The sequence below is a fragment of the Oryctolagus cuniculus genome, chromosome 13 (genome assembly GCF_051225735.1).
Source record: "Oryctolagus cuniculus isolate XC-2025 breed Fujian yellow rabbit chromosome 13, ASM5122573v1, whole genome shotgun sequence".
NCBI lineage: Eukaryota > Metazoa > Chordata > Mammalia > Lagomorpha > Leporidae > Oryctolagus > Oryctolagus cuniculus.
In genome coordinates this window covers 40,763,029-40,774,555 of record NC_142879.1, presented here as the reverse complement: position 1 = coordinate 40,774,555, position 11,527 = coordinate 40,763,029, and the positions used below count along the sequence as shown (strand labels likewise).

The following is an 11,527-nucleotide window of genomic DNA, read 5'->3' as shown; positions in this document are numbered from 1 at the left end:
ATGGGAGACTTGGAAGCAGCTCCTGGCTCCTGGCTTTGGATCATCTCTGCTACAGCTATTGCAGCCATTTGGGGAGTGAAGCAGTGGGTAGATGACCTCTGTAACTCTGCCTTTCAAATAAATAAATAAGTAAATCTTTTTGTTTGTTTGTTTATTTTGACAGGCAGAGTTAGACAGTGAGAGACAGAGAGAAAGGTCTTCCTTTTTCCATTGGTTCACCCCCCAAATGGCCACTATGGCCGGCGCTGCACCCATCCGAAGCCAGGAGCCAGGTGCTTCCTCCTGGTCTCCCATGCGGGTGCAGGGCCCAAGCACTTGGGCCATCCTCCACTGCCTTCCCGGGACACAGCAGAGAGCTGGACTGGAAGAGGAGCAACTGGGACAGAATCCGGTGCCCCAACCAGGCCTGGAACCCGGGGTGCCGGCGCCGCAGGCAGAGGATAAGCCAAGTGAGCCACGGCGCCAGCCTAAATAAGTAAATCTTAAAAAAAAAAAAAGGGTATATTTGGAAATGCAAACTCTGTGGACACAGCTGAATTACATGGACAAGATTAACTGCCTGCAAATTACTCGTAAGCTCCAAAGTACAGACGTCCCCAGCTTACGCTGCTTCTACTCAAAACTGTTTGACTCGGTAAAATGGAAAGCTTTAAGCAACCTCCGGAAACTGTCCTGCAAATTTTGGTTTCGGATCTTGTTCTGGGCTAGTGATGTGCAGTATGATCCTTGTGCAAGAGGCTGGACAGCTGCTGCGGTCACCCCGCAGTCCTGGGTGCGAACAAGCGAGACTCCAGTGTGCAGGGCTAGAAGGCGCAGCAAGTGAGGTTGATCCCATGCCTCATGGCCTTGGGATCTTGTCCACTGAGTCTGGGTTTATTGAGAGAAAACTTGTCACCAGGCCAGGTGCCTCTGTTTCACTTGACCCGACTTTCCATCTTGCCCCCACTGAATGCTGACAGATACTTCCCTAGAAGCCCTGCCAGCAAGACTAAAACAGACCCCAGGAGCAGGTGCCCTTTCCACAGGTCCAACTGAATTCCAGGCAGATGGGTGCTCTCCTTGGGTGGATGGGCGGAGGCAGCTCTTGGTGCACCTGCTGGTCCAACTGAGCCTTGCATCTTTTTGTCAACATCTCTTCTTAAAATTTCTCTGTGGGTTTCAGGGCCCATGCGGCACGGTGAATCTGGGGAGGCAGCAGGATTTCACTGGGGTTGTATTTACCTTCACATTGGCACGGCCCTGAGCATGTTCCAGGCTTTTGTCCAATTTAGCTGAGCAATAAAGCCTAGAAAGCAAACAGCCTGGGAGCAGCACAGGTGATGGTCACTGACCACAGAGAGAGCAAGCCGGGCTTGGCTGCGAATGCAGCCCCGGACAGCAATCGCCTGATGCTTGGTGGTGTTAACAATGGCTCCAGCCTTCTGATTTCTGCTTCTGCTCCCAATGCTGCTGCTGGTACAAGCAGGGCCCCCGAGGAGGTGGGAAGCCATGTACACTGGAACCACCTGAGACACCAGGGTGATGCTGTCCCTGTTGGTGGTGAAAATGAACCCCCAGCAGGAAGCTCTGTGCAGAGCAGGGCAACCACTGGGCACATCCTTTTTGCTCCATGTTTCCTACCAGGATGCTGACGGCCACGCTGAAGTCTACAGAGATCATGCACAAGATGCTGGGCAGCTCGAACCTGATGGACTGGGCTCCCAGCTCCACCAAGCCCCGGACACTTCTCTGGAAGCTCCCATGGTAGGAGAAAGCTGGGGGTGCCAGGTGGAAGAAGGAGGCCCAGTCCCAAAGGCCCACCCCACGTAGCATGGTGCAGTGTTCTCCTGAGAACGTAGGGAAAGCCGGAGGAGGGCCAAAGTGAACCGGGCAACTGCGGTAGCTGGCACAGATCCCATCGCCCCAACATGCAGTGGCAAGAGCATTGAGGTGGGCTGCGATTCCAGTTACAATCCTGGCAGTACAGTGGGTTCCCGGGATAAGCATAAGGTTAACTTGTTTTTGTTTTGTTTTGTTTTGTTTTGTTTTTTGACAGGCACAGTTTGACAGTTAGAGAGAGAGAGAGAGAGAGAGAGAAAGGTCTTCCTTTCCGTTGGTTCACCCCCCAAATGGCTGCTATGGCCAGCGCTGCACCGATCCGAAGCCAGGAGCCAGGTGCTTCCTCCTGGTCTCCCATAGGGGTGCAGGGCCCAAGGACCTGGGCCATCCTCCACTGCACTCCCGGGCCACAGCAGAGAGCTGGACTGGAAGAGGAGCGACTGGAAGTGGAGCAACCGGAACAGAATCCAGCGCCCCAATCGGGACTAGAACTTGGGGTGCTGGTGCCGCAGGCGGAGGATTAGCCTGGTGAGCCGTGGCACTGGCCGCATAAGGTTAACTTGTAACATGTATAGAAAGGTGGCAGGAGGAGTAGGGGGAAAGGATCCCAACACAGGCCTGGATGAACCCGGGTACGGCCGGGTCCTGCCAGCAGAGCAGCAGGTGTGTCGGGTGTCGAGGGAGAGCGCCCAGCAGGCCTGGCAACAGAGAGGCAGGGAAAGCTGCCCCACTGCAGGTGACACTCCTGTGCCTTGAGGTCAGGCTCCTGTATGTCAGGGAGATGGGGGTGTCGCAAGCAGAAGAGGAGCTGCAGCCCCCAGAAACACCAGTGACACTGGCAACTGCAATTGTGAATGTGACAGCGTCCAGTGCCAGCTTGTCCAGGTGGTCACAGAACTTGGAGCTGATGCAATTGATCAAGAACACCGCTGCTGCGCCAAGAACGTGGGCCGCCGGACCAGGAGCCCACAGCTCTTCTCCAAAGTCAAACAGCGCCAGGCAGCGCATCCCGTGGCCCTTGGGGTGCCCTCGGGGCTCCAGGCCAATGCGCAGGCTCCACGGGGACCTCTGAGCGCCTGCTGGAGGGTTTTGAGAGGACATAGTGGGCAGTGTGCAGTCGTTATTGACAGGACCCACAGGGCAGAGAGGGGACTCCTAGATGCTGGGGCTAAGTCCCCCGCCCTGTGAAGTCCTTAAAGCCCAGGGGTGCCACCACCATTTAGCAGGAGGAGGGATCCCAGCCCAGAGTAGGGACGGGACTCATCACAGGTCACTCACCTGGAGAGCAGGCAGGAAGCCCTCTCCTCTGATGGGAAGGACAGTGCTGGCCTGGGGGCCAACTTTAAGCAGTGGGGGAGGAGAGGAGAGTGGGCAGGTCCTGAGGCCTCAGGTGGACCGAGGCGTGGATTGCGAGGTGCATTTCTGCAGAGACAGCATCTCCTCTCTCTACAGTTCCGTCCTTACTCCCCACCCAGACTCATGGTGAGGTGCCATGGGTCAGACACATCTCAGTGGAAACTCCTGGACCCTGATTCCCCCGAGAGCAGGCCTGCCAGGGGACTCGGCCCCAGCCTGGGGCAAGGGGAGCCTGGCTGTGCTGGGTGGGCTGCAGACTCTGTGCAGGTGCAGCAAGGGGTGCTGCTGCGGGCCCGGGTGGGCAGATTCTTGGCTTTCTCAGTACCCTCTCAGAGCTGCTGTTGAGCCATGGGCAGCTCTGGGGGGCACTGCCCACGTCTTGGAGGGCCTATTAATGTCATCATGTGCCAAAGCCAGGCCGACTCTGGCGTGTTAGCCGGCCACTGGAGGGATCCTTCAGTCCACATGATAGTGCAAGGGCCTCTCCTTAGAGACATTAATTAGCCCCCAATTAATGCCAGACAGAAGCTCACCCCAGCTAGGGAGCAGGCTTAGCTCCAGCTCTGGCGTCTGTCCCTGGCTCGCCTGCAAACTGCCCAGCAAATCCCAACAAGGCTCACTCTTTTCTTATCCAAACAACACAGCAGCTTTAACGCGGAAAATCAAGGGCCTTTGGAGAGAGTCACTGATTTCCTGGAGTCATTGAAGACTGTCCCCAATCCGGGCATCCCCAGCTCTGCTGCTGACTCCCGTGCCCGCTCTGCTCCACGGCTCAGCACCCCAGCGCCCTCTCAAGCAGCAGCCTGAGTCTTTAATTAGCAGCTCGGGAAGCCTAATGAAGCACTTCTGTGGGAGGGGGCGCCAAGGTTTCTCCGCCAATTGCCTCGAGCTGCTCGCCTGGGGATTTCTGAGGCGTGGGGTGCTGCCACAGGGACCCCTCCATCCCCAAGACAACCCTGAGGGCCAGCTCTGGCAGCTAGGTGAGCGAGAGGGGCTCGGGGGCCAGGGCAGGAGCAAACAGAGGCAGGAGGCGAAAGCAGGCTGTGGCTCCTGCGTGGGTTTTCCTGCTTACCACCGGGAGCTCCAGGACACCCACACTCGCCACGTGAGCACCGAGGGGATGAAAGAACAACCAGGCCTGAGCCCAGCCCGAGAGATTCATGGCTCAGGGTGGGGGGTGGGGGGCCCACAACCGGGAGCAGGCGCTCAGAGCAGGCCGGCTCTGGGAGCCTCCTCCGCTCTCTCTGTAGCAGCCTTGGGAATGCACTCCTGGGGGTCCTGGATCCAGCGGCTGCGCAGGGAAGGGGCAGCAGGGGCTCAGCTCTCTGATGCTCTCCCTCCTGCACTCCTGGCCAGCACAGCCCAGCACACAAAGAAGACGCTTTCGGGTGGAACAGTGGTGGGGCGGGGGTGGAGGTAGGGTACCTTTGAACATTTGTTTATTTAATTTATTTGAGAGAGAGAGAGAGAGAGAGAGAGAGAGAATCTCCCATCCACTGGTTCATTCCCCAAATGCCTGCAACAGCCAGGGCTGGGCCAGGATGAAGCCAGGAACCGGTATCTCCATCTGGGTTCTCCTATATGGGTAGCAGGAACCCAAGGGCCTGTGCTGTTTCCCACTAGCATGAAGCTGGGGTAGAGAGCAGGCACGCCAACACGTGAGGTGGGTGTCCCATGCAGTGGCCCACTCTGCGGGCAGGGGTAGAAGTGGGGCTGGGAATGACGAAGGGGTCAGGGCTAGGAGTAGGACCCGCCCCAACCCAACTGCAGGAGGTGGACATCGGCCCCTGCCTTCCACAGGCCCAGGGCTGCACACACGCATGTACACACATGTGCGCTCAGAGCTGGACAGAAGGGAGGGCAGCAGAGGGACGTGAGAGCCAGGGGCAGGAGGAGGACTGGAGGCTGGGTCACGGCATCTACCCTCCTGCCTTGATCGTCACTCCAGCTCCAACGGCAAGGCAGACGTGGCCCCTTAGCACGGCTCTGGAGATGCGAGCGCAGTCGGCCAAGCATCCAGAGGCCTCCAGCTGCTGGCAGTGCTGCTACATGCTGGCGAGAGGGAGCTGCTTTCAACTGTCTCCCTGGGGGAGAACTGAGTGCAACCAGTCCACGGCGACAGCCACTGGCCGAGAACATGACTTTCGCCTGGAGACACAGCTTGTCCTTTTGAATTTTAGTATTCTGGCTTTTATTATTATATTGGGGAATCTCTTTCCAGTGGAAGTCTGCAGAAAAGTTTATATTTCAGTAGCTCTCCTAGGGCTGGAAGTGAGCAGGCCACTTCCCTGGCTGTGGCGACACTGCACGGCTAAGCAGAGTGCTGGGCTGGGTGTTCTCAGTCACCAGCTTTAGGGTTCAAGCCAATGCTGGCCCGAGGACTCGAATAGGGAAGGGAAACCACCCCACTGAGAATTACCCAGGCTGTCTCTCACCATGCAGCTGGGCCATCTGAGTCCCCCAGATTATGTCCTTTCTTAAAATATCGTCAGTACATGGGCAAACACAAGTTCATTTCTCATTTTACACCTCCAGGTCCCCCAGTGCTTAGGCAGGCAGCCCTGGCCCTCAGAGGAGGGCTGCTAAACCACAGGCATCTACATACAAAACACAACTGTTCTGATCCATACTGAACAGCACAACAATCTTTCTGTGTATTAGCAAAGTTCATATAAATGACAACTTCTACGTGTTTTATGTCCCTCTGGGGACGGGCTCCCGCCATGCCCAGCCCTCTGGGCACCAGTGCAGCAGGAGCCCTCCAACCCAAGTGCAGAGTCTGGAACCTGCTCCTGCCGAGCCTGAGCTCACTGAACCCCAACCCCGCCCTGCCCCACCACGTGTGCTGACTCAGCGTTGAAATCTTTGCCTGCAGCAGTGAGGACCAAGCCTTCTAGCAAGGGGGACTTTCCTCACCACCACAGCTCCCTGTCTTGTGCCCCGGCCCATCTCCCACTCAGGACAAAGGTCCTTCACCAGTGTGGGGCCAGTGCCCTTCCTCCTGTTGTCTCATCTTGCTTGATATCACACTCCGCCTCCTGCCACAGCTTTCCTTGTCTCTTGGTGCCAATCTCTTACCTGCCTCCTGTCTACAGCACCGCTGTCTTCAGCTTCCTGGGATCCACCTGCTGGCCTGGCTTCTCACCTGCGCCCAGCCGCTGAGCTGCCCCTCCTTTCTCTGTGTTTTGACTCCAGACCTGGAGTCTGGCTTGGCTGGCCCCTGACCTGGCTTTCACCTCCCTCACTCCTCACGCCCCATCCAGGGTCTGATGGTGATGGCGGCAGTGATGATGATGATGATGATGATGATGATGATGATGAAAGCTACCGCTGCATAGACATGGCCTCTCTTTCCTCCCTTTTTTGTATACTTTTTGTAATGAAAAAATTTCACATATAGAGCCACCCCTGCCCAAAAGGGAGAGAGAATAGCAAGGAACCCCCCTGAATCCATCGCCCAATTCCAACAACGATGGACATCTTGGCTCGTCTTGTTTCCTCTGTCCCACCCACGTTGCTTGCTTGTTTACCTGTTTATTGGAGTACTTCAGAGCAAACCACAGATGTCACATGTACATAGTATCTTCAGTCCCTTTGCACTGCTGGTGAGCATACAAGATAAAACCACCTGCCATAGGGAATCTTTAACACAACTGTCCTTTATCATCCAAATCAGGACCAAAGCAAGTCTGCACATTCATGCCGGTAAGCAACTTAAGACCCCTCCACTCCCTTATCCTAAGAGCCTGTCTCCTGTTCTTCGTGTCTTTTGATTTATTAGGGAAGTTGGAAGGTTTGCCGAGTAGAAGGATAGTGCTTCCTTAGGATATCATTCAACTTGTTTTGTGTATTCTGTATTTTCTATAGGTGTTATTTAGATTTAGAAGCTTCATTGTATTCAGGCAATGGTGCACCAAGTGTGGATAACCAATGGAAACTGACATCTGGAGGGAAGGGTATTTTATTACCCATCTTGCTTAGAACTGCTGATGTATGGTGGTGACAACAGAAAACTGACTGGGGCGGGCATTGTGGCACAGAGGGTTAAGTTGCTGCTTGGGACACCTGCATCCCATACAGGAGAGCAGATTCAAGTTTTGGCTTCTCTGCTTCTGATCCAGCTTCTTGCTAATGCACCTGGGAAGGCAGCAATGATGGCCCAAGTCTCTGCCACCCATGTGAGAGACCCAGATGGAGTTTCTCGCTCCTGACTTTAGCCTGGTCCAGCCTCAACTGTTGCAGCCATTTGGGAGTGAACCAGAGGATGAAAGATCATCTCTCTCTCTCTCTTTCTGTCACTCTGCCTTTCAAATAAATATATACTTTTTTAAAGATTTATTTATTTGAAAGTCAGAGTTACACAGAGAGAGGAGGAGAGGCACAGAGAGAGAGAGGTCTTCCATCTGCTGCTTCACTCCCCAAATGGCCACAACTGAGCCAATCTGAAGGCAGGAGCCAGGAGCTTCTTCCAGGTCTCCCACATGGGTGCAGGGCCCAAGGCCTTGGGCCATCTTCTACTGCTTTCCCAGGCCATTAGCAGGGAGCTGGATTGGAAGTGGAGCAGCTGGGACTCAAACCAGCGCCCATATGGGATGCTGACACTGCAGGCGGCTGCTTTACCTGCTACACCACAGCGCTGGCCCCTATATAATTTTTTTTTAAACACAAACTTTGAGTTGGTTTTATTATTGATTTCTTAAAAAGATATATTTATTTGAAAGCCAAAGTTACAGGGAGTGAGGTAGAGAGAGATAGTGAGTATAATCTTCCATCTGCTGGTTCATTCTCCAAATGGCTGCAAGGGCCTGGGCTGGGCCAGGTGGAAGCCAGGAGCCAGTAGATTCATCTGGGTCTCCCACATGGGTGCAGGGGCCCAAGCACTTGGGCCATCTTCTGCTGCTTTGCCGGGCACATTAGTAGGGAGTAGAGCAGCTGAGACTTGAACTGGTACCCTACAGGATGCCAGCATTACAGGCAGCGGCTTAACCTGCTGCACCACAGCACTGGCCCCTTATGATTGATTTAGAATTTCCAACAATGCAACCTGCTATTGCCAGTGCACAGGGGACTGGTGTCCCCCAGGCTGCTCCTTAGTAGGTTCCAGATCCATTTCTAGGCAAGAACATATCCCTGGGGATCTGTGCGCTTCCTAGCGCATCCCTGCACAAGGCCCTGAAGGCCAGGTTTATCTTTCTTTTTGCAGTAAAGTGGGTTCAGATCCTACCAGCCTGGTGGTCTCAGCATCTTAGATTGCTCATTTCATTAGCAGTCACAAGAGTTTCCAATTCTATCATCTCTTCTGATCATTATCTTCGATAAATAAGAATTTTCTCTCCTCCTAGTCATCAGTAGAGTTGTATATGGACCCATGAGTATTACTGCTTTAAGTGTTATTTGGACACAGATTTTACATATTTGATGATGCTGGGTGTACTCTATATTTTTTTAAGCTAGAAACCTCTTATATAAGGTACACAAACTTCATGCATTTCATATACACTAATTTAGGAACTCAGTGATTCTTCCCATTCTACTCTCCCTCCCTCCCACACTCCCATCCTTCTTTCTTTTCTATTCCCATTCTTATTTTTTACAAAGATCTATTTTCAATTCACTTTATACACATAAAATTAACCCTACACTAAGTAAAGAGTTCAACAAATAGTATGAAAAAAAAAAAAAACAAAAAGCAAAAAGCCCTGTTCCTCAACAGTTGAGACAAGGGCCGTTCTAAGTCATTGCATCTCAAAGTGTCAATTTCACTTCTGTGGATTACCTTTTAGGCACTCCACTAGTTACCACAGATCAGGGAGAACATATGGTATTTTTCTTTTTGGGACTAGCTTATTTCACCAAGTATAATGGTTTCTAGCTGTACCCATTTTGTTGCAAATGACAGGATTTCATTTTTGTTTACCACTGTGTAGTGTTCCATTGTGTACAAGTACCATAATTTCTTTATCCAGTCTTCAGTTGATGGACATCTGGGTTGATTCCATATCACAGCTACTGTGAATTGAGTTGCATACTCTTATTTTTTTAAAGAGAAAAATATCATGAATTTATGCTGATACTTTCAAATCAAATTTAAAATCACAGGGTTTTTATTTAACTTGGTTGAGTTTACACTTTCTTTTCTCTGATGAAAAGCCTGGTTTTTAATGACTTTGACATAATTACTTATTTGCCTTATTCCACAATATAACTATAATGGTTTCAAAATAGCTATATGAACATTGCTTTTGACAGTGAGATTGCAGAGTGCAGTTTAAGATTTCTTTGTGGTTCATTTTGTACTTAGAAAATACCTCACCAGGACTGTGTAATCACAATTCTTTACTTTAAAGTCATTTGAAGTAGTTATTTTCTCTGCATTGTTGTGCCTCCAACTTGATGTGCACTTGGGCACATTTCTTTCCCAATTATTTTCAGCTTAAGACTTGCTTTTTTGCCTTTTTGATTTTGTAAAAATGAAATTTGGATTCAAATCAAAACTACATATCAGGATATATTGAGAGAAGCCTAGCTCCTCTCCCTGGCTCCTCCATCCTGATCCCTCTCTCTGCATAGGTAACTTTTTATTAGTGTTTGATTTATCCATTTATTTGTTTTTTAAAAAGATCTTATTTATTTATTTATTTATTATTATTTTTTTTTGACAGGCAGAGTGGACAGTGAGAGAGAGAGACAGAGAGAAAGGTCTTCCTTTGCCGTTGGTTCACCCTCCAATGGCCGCCGCGGCCGGCTGGCGCACTGCGCTGATCCGATGGCAGGAGCCAGGAGCCAGGTGCTTTTCCTGGTCTCCCATGGGGTGCAGGGCCCAAGCACCTGGGCCATCCTCCACTGCACTCCCTGCCCCCCCAGATGGCCACAACAGCCAGAGCTGCCCTGGACTGGAAGAGGAACAGCTGGGACCTGAACCGGCATCCATATGGGATGCCAGCACTGCAGGCAGTGGCTTTACCCGCTACGCCACAGCGCCAGCCCCCATTGATTCATTTTTAAAAATGTAAGCAAAGACATATACAGTCTCCTTCTCTCCTTCCATTGAGGAATAGACAAATTCTTGGCCCCTCTCCCCATTGGGGAGATGGAGGTTCTTTCTCTGCCCTTGACCCGGGGTTGATTCTGTAGCTGCTGTAACCACTGGAGTGTGGCAGCAGGGAAGCTCTGACTGCTCCAGCCCCTAGAGGACTGGCAGCCTCCACTGCCTCCATGGGTGCTTGCTCTCGGGATTCAGGATCAGCTGTCCAAAGAACCCGAGCCGGCCACGTGCAGTCAGAGAGGTCCTAGGCCCTCAGCCGTGCCCTCAGAGGCACCAGACACGTGCCTGCGTCACCAGAGATGGCCCAGTCTAGCCGCCAGATAATCATGGCAGCAGGAGAAAGCCCAGTCCACTGGCAAACTCGGGGAGACAGGGCTTGTTAGCAGCTGGTGTGAGCCAGTGAGCTGTGGGATGGGAGGTTACACAGTAATCGATAACCAAGCATCTTCCTTACACAGAAGGAAGCCATCTATGGATGCCACTCTGCACCCTGCTCTTACCAGTCCGTGCATGCTGGAGCTCACCGTGTATCCCACATGCACTCCAAGTGCTAGCTTAACCGCTGTACCAAGCTCCGGCCCTCACAACTGGCTTTTTTTGTTGTTAAGATTTATTTATTTATTTGAAAGGCAGAGTTACAGAGAAGTAGAGAGAGGTAGAGAGGTGTGTGTGGGGGGGTCTTTTATTCACTGGTTCATTCCCCAAATGGCCTCAATGGCTGGAGCTGGGCTGATCCAAAATCAGAGCCAGAAGCTTCTTCCGGGTTTCCCATGTGGGTACAGGGGCCCAAGGACCTGGGCCATCTTCTACCGCTTTCCCAGGTCATGGCAGAGAGCTGGATTGGAAGTGGAGCAGCCAGGCCTCGAACTAGCACCTATATGGGATGTTGGCACTGCAGGCGGTGACTTTAAACAGCTATGCCACAGTGCCAACCCCACAATTGGCTTTAAACTTGTGTGTATGACTTCTTTGTGAAGCTATTGGAGATACCAGAGAATATATTTTTATTACTATTTTAATTGTACATTTATGGGGCACAGTGTGATAATTTGATGCATGTATACAACATGTAATGATCAAATCATGTTGGTTGGCATTTCCATCTCCTCCTTAAACATGAACATGTTTTGATTGGCATTCAATAACTGTCCATATTTATGGGGCTCAGTGTGCGGTTTCAATACATGTTCACAATATGCGCTGACCAAATCTGGGTCATTAACATTTCTCTCTCCTTAGGAGAACACATTTTTCACCTCTCAAAAATAGGCTTCAAAGGAATAATAATGTGATGGATAAGAATTCCAG

General features: G+C 51.7%; 1 pseudogene; it reads right to left on the bottom strand.

The window, feature by feature from the left end:
• Window positions 1-1,223: 1,223 nt before the first annotated feature.
• Window positions 1,224-2,919, bottom strand: LOC149122559 (multidrug and toxin extrusion protein 1 pseudogene; annotated as a pseudogene).
• Between the last annotated feature and the right edge of the window lie 8,608 nt (window positions 2,920-11,527).